This window comes from Micromys minutus (genome assembly GCF_963924665.1).
Source record: "Micromys minutus genome assembly, chromosome: 14".
NCBI classification, from domain to species: domain Eukaryota; kingdom Metazoa; phylum Chordata; class Mammalia; order Rodentia; family Muridae; genus Micromys; species Micromys minutus.
The window spans coordinates 59,419,684-59,428,237 of record NC_137983.1 but is presented as its reverse complement, the minus strand read 5'-3'; the positions used below and the strand labels follow the sequence as shown (position 1 = coordinate 59,428,237).

The following is an 8,554-nucleotide window of genomic DNA, read 5'->3' as shown; positions in this document are numbered from 1 at the left end:
TTTATTTTAGTGGTGGTGTATTAATTACTTTTGGATGCTGAAAAACTGTTGTAACTAAAACAATTTATTGAAGAATTTATTTGGCTTATGGTTGCATACTGTGAGAGTCAATAATAGTTGGTGAGGCATGGGTCAGGCTGCTGAAATAAAATGCTGAGAGATACTATCCATCTCCAACCACACAACGAAAGCAGAGAGAGTGAACTTGATACATGAAGCTATAAATTCTCAGTGCCCATACCAAGTGATATATGTCCTTTCTTGTTTCCATATCCTAAATGTTCTGTAACCTCTCTCAACAATACCACCATCATGGGACCAAATTCAAATGTATTATCCTTTGTGGTATAATTTTCATTCAAATCACTACATATCAAAGTTGGAAAGAGTCCCACATTCTTCTATACAACCTTAAAAATGGTATGGTGTTTCATACAGATAAAAGGCAAGAAGCAGATGCACTATTTGGAAGAAGAAGGGTAACAGTAGAAGAGGGAAGGGAGCAAGAGAGGGTAAGGGCTACACACACACACACACACACACACACAGCCTAACAATACCCATTATTACATATAATTAACATGCTGATAAAAATTAATAGTATATTTTTATAAATTTGTAGCTTATATTCATTGTAAAAATAATGTTCCAGTCAAGGAACTGAGGTGGAAAGGGTGATGGGGAGAGAGAAAGCACCTTCATGAAAGCAAGTTGAGGGGGAGGAGGGAAGGAAGTGGGGAGATTTACATTTGAAATGTAAATGCAGAGAATATCAAATAAAATTGAACAATAAGCACAAAAATAATGAGTATCATTATGACATTTATATATTTCTATCATGCACTCTGTTTTTCTCATTTTCTAATATCCTTTCCCTCCCTTGACTTATACTCACTTCAATAAATGTTTCCCCAAATATTCCCACTTCTGCTACCATAACTCATTACTTTTTTCTTACAACTTTATTTTAAAAAACAGAGATATATGTACAGATTTTCAATAGCATTTTGGCATAAAATAATATGAATATATTTTTGTCAGTACTTGATTTCTTTTAAAGGTTTGATAGTATGCATTGAAATCTTACTAGTTACAATGAGCAGAAAGTACATGTAAAAAAACCATAACATGCAAATAGTCAAAGTTTTCTTGGTTTGTAAATATTAAACATAATGATATTTAAATATCAAAAATTGCCACAACGCTATTTTTTTTTAGCTCTTGAGTTATCAATGATTTAAGGTCTAGGTGTACCCATTCTGAGAGGGTGATTATAACAAGGAAATGTGCAATTCTGGGTACCTCACCTCTGAATGACTGATCCCTCAGAGAGTCATGGAGCAGCACAAGCTCAATAGGGACCAGTGGGAGAACTGGATCCAAGTGTGGCACACAGAACACCGAGGGATGCTCAAGGACAGTGCTAAGACAGAATACCTGAAGACTTCCCAGGAACTAGAAGTATATGGGATCAACTATTTCAAGATCAAAACCAAGAAAGGAATAGAGCCTTAGCTTGGAGTTTATTCCCTCAGACTTAACATTTACGAGAAAGATGACAAGTTGACCCCAAAGATTGGCTTCCCTTGGAGTGAAATCAGCAACAAGAAGTTTGTCATCAAGCCCATCGACAAGAAGGTATCTGCTTTTGTGTTCTATGCTCCCTGCCTGAAAATTAACAAGTGGATCCTGCATGGGGAACCCCACACTCTCGAGATGCAGCAGATGAAGGAAGGAGAAGCACAAGAAGCAGCTGGAGCGACAACAGTTGGAAACCAAGAAGAGAAGAGAAACAGTAGAGAGAAAAATGGAAGAGATGCTCCAGGAGGAGTAGCAGGACTTCTTCTGCAGGACTATGAGCAGAAGACCAAGAGGGCAGAGAAAGAACTCTCTGAGCAGAATTAGAAGGCCATTAAGCTGAAGGAAGGAAGGAGGCAAGCCCAGGAGGAGGCTGAAAGTCTGGATACTGACGACATGGTTACCCTGCAGGCCAAGGAAGAACTGGAGAGACAGGCACAGGATCAGATAAAGAGCCAGGAACAGCTGACAGCACAGCTGAAAGAATACAGTGTCAAGACTGCATTGCTGGAGAAGGTGTGGAGGCAAAAAAAGGACGAGGTGGAGGCGTGGCAGCACCAGGATAAAGAAGCCCAGAACAACCTGGTGAATACCAAAGAGGAGCTGCACCTGTTGATGAAAGCTCTCCTACTCTCACCACTCCCAGTGCATGAGCCCGTAAATTACCACTAGCAGGAGGAAGCAGAGCCCATGGTCTACAGTGCCGAGCTCTCCAGTGAGGGCATCCTGGATGACTAAGGCAAAAAGAAGCAGATCACTGGGGCAGAGAAGAATGAGTGTGTGCTGCAGCAGCAGCTGACTATGAGCAAGGAGTTGTTTGAGGCCCAGGATAAGAATAAGAGAACTCACAATCACACATCCATAACAAGAACGTGTGGCAAGGCCAGGGCAAGTATAAGAGACTGCGACAGATCAGGCAGGGCAACACCAAGAAGTGTATCGCTGAGTTCGAGGTCATGTAGAAGCCAGGTTGGAACCAAGGGCAGAGGGGGCACCTCACAGAATGCAGATGTCACACTTGTCTCTTTAGTACTCTTAAGTCTGGAAACTCTCTTGCTGTGTTTCAGTCTCTTAAAGAGCAATTACCGGCTGACGTTCTGCCCCAAGACCCAGTGGAATCCTCACTTGTGCCAAATTACATAGTGCCAAACAGGACAGATTTTTATGACAGTTACCGAAAAACTTTCTGCTTGGAGCAGGGATTTGGACAGCTGGCCCACATGACACAAAATTTGGTGTCAGTGGGAACAACACTGTGCCTCATACATGGGTGCCATATTTTCTCTAGTTTTACAAAAGTTATTTTGTCCTTTATTTCTGTGAAGGATCCATTTATGTGTGTAGAGAGGTGAAAATGATGTTGAAATTGACTCCAATGCATGCCCCCACAGAGTCTCCTTCCTCCTCACCAGTGGCAGATCTATGGAGGTCATCAGAGTCTACAGTATGTGACTCTCTGTTACAAAATTCTTAAGCTTACCTGTTAGCATACATTGTTGGACTTACATATATAATAATATGACATAGAGAATAGTATAATATTATACATAAGTGATAATATGGGTTTGTAACAGTTTTAAAATGGGAAAGTTTTGTTATGTACATTTTGTAACTTTTTACAGAATAAAAGAATTCTACATTAAAAAAAAATCCAATTTTCTAAAGAACCTCCAGACTTATTTCCAGAGTGGTTGTACCAGCTTGCAATCCCACCAACACTGGAGGAGTGGTACTCTTTCCCCACATCCTTACCAGCATCTGCTGTCACTTGAGTTTTTGATCTTAGCCTTTCTGACTGGTATGAGATGGAATCTCAGGGTCGTTTTGATTTGCATTTCCCTGATGGCTAAGGACATTGAATATTTCTTTAGACAACTCTCAGTCATTTGATATTTCTCAGTTGAGAATTCTTTGTTTAGCTCTATTCCCCATTTTTAACAGGGTTACTTGATTTTCTTGAGTCTAATTTCTTGAGTTCCTTGTGTATATTAGACATTAGCCTTCTATCAAATGTAGGATTGGCAAAGATCTTTTTTCATCCTGTTGGTTGTCATTTTGTCCTAATAACATTGTTCTTTCCTTACAGAAAACTTTGTAATTTTATGAGGTCCCGTTTGTTTATTCTTGATCATAGAGCATAAGCCATTGGTGTTCTGTTCAGAAAAATTTCCCACTGCCTGTGTACTACCTGAGGACTCAGCTATACCACTCCTGGGTATATACCTAAAAGATGCTCCAACATGTAACAATAACACATGCTCCACTATGTTGATAGCAGCCTTATTTATAATAACCAGAAGCTGGAAAGAACCCAGATGTCCTTCAGCAGAGGAATGGATATAGAAATTGTGGTACATTTGTAAAATGGAGTACTAATTAGCTATTAAATACAATGACTTCATGAAATTCTTAGGCAAATGGACAGAACTACAAAATATCATCCTGAGGGAGATAACCAAATTTAAACACACACATACACACAAATACACACACACACACACACACACACACACACACACACACACACAGTATGCACTCACAGATGAGTGGTTATTATCCCAAGATACACTTCATAGATTATCCAAGATACACTTCACAGACTACATGAAGCTCAAGAAGGAAGACCAGAGTGCAGATGCTTAAGTCATTCTTAGAAGGAGGGAAATATTCACAGAAGGAAATAGAGAGACAAAGTTTGAAGCCAAGACTGAAGCAAAGGCAACCAAAGACTGCCACACCTAGTCATCCAGTCCATATATAGTCACCAAATCCAGATAAACTGCTAATACCAAGAAGTGCATGCTGACAAGGGCCTGATATATTTGTCTCCTGAGAAGCTAGCTCTGCCAGAACATGAGAAGCACAGAGGTGGTTGCTTGTAGCCAACTACTGAGCTGAGGATGGGGTTCCCAGTGGAGGAGTTTGAAAAAGGATTAAAGGAGTTGAAGAAATTTTTGAGACTAAACCACTATCCAAAGGATATACATGGATGGGTCCATGGGTCCAGCTGCATATGTAGCAGAGGATGGCCTTGTTGGGTATCAATGGGAGAAGCCCTTGGTCCTGCGAAGGCACAATGTCCCAGTGTATGGGAATGTCAGGGTTGGGAGGCAGGAGAGGGTGGGTGGGGGGTGAGTGGGAGAATACCCTCATAGAATCAGTGGGAGTAGTATAGGATAGGGGATCTATGGAAGAGACAACAGGAAAGTCGATAACATTTGAATGTAAATAATATATATCCAATGCAAAATTTAAAAAAATAGACCCAAACCCCTCTTTTTAAAATAAACTCTTAAATTATATATGATTTCATATCTATCTATCTATCTATCTATCTATCTATCTCTGTCTATCTATCTATATATCTATATCTATATCTATCTATATCTATATCTATATCTATCTATATCTATATCTCTATCTCTATCTCTATCTCTCTATCTCTATCTCTATCTCTATATCTATATCTATATCTATATCTATATCTATATCTACATCTACATCTACATCTACATCTATCTATATCTATATCTATATCTATATCTATATCTATATCTATATCTATATCTATATCTATATCTATCTATATCTATATCATCTATCTATATGAATTTTCCCCCAGATACCAATATGTTGAATGGATTGGTTGATAATAAATGTTTTTTTCTTCTTTGGGCCAATGCCTTGTAGTAAGATTGGGAATGTTGAGAGCTGGATGTGGATAAGAACTGAGGAAGAAGGATAGAGGTTAACTCAAGCACTGAGATTATCAGGGCAGATTTATAAAATAGAAATATGGAAAACATTGAAAAGCAAACTGCATATCTTTTCATGTGTCCATACTCCTTGGGCAATTCCATGCGTTCCTGTGAGTACCTAAAGGATAATTTGATGACTTATATTTTAATGAAAGTCTCAATTATATAGTCTCATTAAGAGATATTCAACATCCCACTGTTTATCTCTGGGTGCCTCAGTGGGACATTAAACTTTCTAAGGAATATAATTTTTTGTTAGAAGAAATGATTATCTTCTACATATTCCCATATAATTGAATAGTTTGCTTGAGGAGTTGAATAAGGTTGAGATTCTGAGTTTCTACTCACTGGCATTGCTGAGAGATTTCAACACATGGGTAATTGATTTCTCTCTCTCACACAAATATGCATACACAAAAATAGATAGATAGGTAGATAGATATATAGACAGACAGACAGACAGACAGATAGATAGATAGATAGATAGATAGATAGATAGATATAGACATATATCCCTCATATACGGTGATGATTTTATTAATAAGTCTTTGAAGTACTTTTATTATTTTAAATTAGCAATCATTGTCACATTACTTTTAAGACCCTTTGATTAATGTTTTTCCTGCATTATTTTCTTGTGGGAAAACCTTAGTTAGTGTCAGTGGCAGGCCCAATTATTAGTGTACTTAATTAAGAGTTTCTTTATTTCACTTTTCAAAGAACAATTTAAGAACTCAGAAACTCCACCTTATTTATATCACCAGGATTGTGCACCGAGGACCTTTTAACAATATTCACAGTGACTCCACTAACCAGATATTACAAAATCATTTTTATTCATGTTTTCAAAATATAAATATTCATTTAATACGAAACAAGCAATAATATACATGATATAATCAGCTTTTCAAAATCATTTAAAATTAGATATTTGTCATTGTTACAAAGCTTAACTATTTTTTTTCTAGAAAATTAGGGGGAAAAATAAACTCACAAGCCACCACACTGCTAAGCAAACAAAGTTCTATGACACTCACATTCTTTAATCATTAGGGAAGAAAAACTAGCTGATTCAGCTGCTGGCATCCAGGCCCTTGACTTTGAGTGTGTTGAAAACTTGATAGAAATTCACAGGGTTTCTTTAGTGCATTTGTCTGTTTTCTTCTTGATAAGGAAAGAGTACAGGCACTTAACAGCTAGACTTTCTTTTTGTATCCTAGGAGGTAGTATCTTGACATTACTAAGAAGAAAATGAAGTCTCTTGTATCTCAATCAAAGCTCAATGCCCTAAAACATTCTGATTTCAACTTACTTCTTTTTTCTATTGATGGAAATCTGCTCCAAATGGGTGTGTGCGTGTGTGTGTGTGTGTGTGTGTGTGTGTGTGTGTGTGTGTGTGTGTGTGTAATGTAAATGTAGTCAATGGCAGGTTTCTTCCTTTGTAGCTCTTCATTTAGTTTTTGTAACATAATCTCTCACTGACCCCAGAGCTCACTGATTGGCTAGACTGGCTCTACTCCTCTTGGCTTCTCTTTTCTGGCACAGGGATTCCAGCTGCACATTATCATACTTGGCATCTTTATATGAGTTTTAGTAGTCAAGATTAGATCCTCATGCTGTCAGAAAAAATACTGTACGGACTATGACAATAACTCCAGCCAAAATATTTTATGTCTACAGCCATAAGCCCTCACTGTGATCTAAAGTCAGATCATTGAAATGCAGCATATTCATTGGAGCAAAAACATTATAAGTTAAAGGAATCCACAAGAATATGGGGATATCAAAAGTTTCCACAAGACCAACCATTAAAGGCTAGTTAAAAACATGTATCTGCTCCTAAATAAAGGAAAGTAAACCAAGTTGGGTGTCAAAGGAAAAGCCCAGCACTTGAAAAATTTCAACCCTATGACAGCCATAAAATATTGCTGACTTTTAATAAATCTCGTTTGGTTTTTATCATTATAGATATAGATCTGTATAAAGTTCTATGACATCTGAGAGATGCTTTTCCTGTGCTGCTGTCTGGGGACTTCTCATTTTCAAATCTCACTTTCAGACATAAGTATTCTGGTAGCTACTTCCTGTCATAATCAAATTTGTCATATTATATTTTGGCAGTATTTCTTATATCTGTGCTTTTCTTCATGTTTCTTTGTCTCTCCATTGTATTATGCCATTTTCTAGACTAACACCATTTTTCCTTTGTAACTTCTGACACCTATCCTGCTCATGGTGGCTAGTATGGCACTTCATATGAGCTGATTTATCTATCACATTGTCTCATTTGGACCTGCTTCATACAGGTAATATTTGAATAAACCTCTTCAGAGTTCCAAAAATTAGTTGTCAAATTCAAACTGTATTGAATAAGCTCTATTTCTTGAAAGATAAAATGGGTATCAGTGGACCCTAGAGGTATGTGAATTGATATAAAATATGCTTGATGAGTTAATCCAATTCAAATTTGTTGTTACATTAGTTAGCAATGCTTTCACCCATCTCTACTTCTGGAATGTCATTTGAAGAAGCTACTTTTCCAAAATACAAACACACGTATTTTCCAGAGTATAATGCAAGAATTACAAATTAATAATTTGCAAATTTTCATACACATTAAAATGTCATAGGAATACATTCATTCACATCAATCTTTTTATAATCATAAAAGCTGAAGAAAATAATTATTTTACAGTAATAATGTGTTATATTTTAACATACAAAAGTGCTTGACTTAGTTTAGCTTACATATGACCAGGTTTCTAGTTTGACCTATATCAAATTAGGTCTATAGATGTTTTCTGATAATATATTAATGATATTCAGTTATCTATCTATCTATCTATCTATTTATCTACATATCTATCTATCATCTATATATACATTCTATGTACATGCATTTGGCTTCCAAAGGATAAGTTTGACATCTATGATTTTAACTGACTATAGCCAAAAATATCAGAAGAATGATCTTTAATGGACATAAAATATCATAGGCTTAAAATAACATCATCTAAACAATACAGTGAAACAAATATTTACATAACATTTACATCATGTTAAATATTTTAGTAAGATAATATTGATCTTACTAAAATTAATAATTTTACTTTAATTAATTAAATTAATATAAACACTTTGACTTTTTATGAAAGAGGCTTAAGCTTCAGTGAATTTGAAATAAAAGAATATTATTTGACCAATCTGACCATGGATAC

The 8,554-nt window shown here is 36.4% G+C and overlaps 1 pseudogene across 1 annotated transcript; it reads left to right on the top strand.

Moving 5' to 3' along the window:
* Positions 1-422: 422 nt before the first annotated feature.
* Positions 423-2,540, top strand: LOC308429941 (ezrin-like; annotated as a pseudogene). The gene is made up of 2 exons: positions 423-479; positions 1,267-2,540. The product of its transcript is annotated as an ezrin-like (transcript).
* Positions 2,541-8,554: the final 6,014 nt, after the last annotated feature.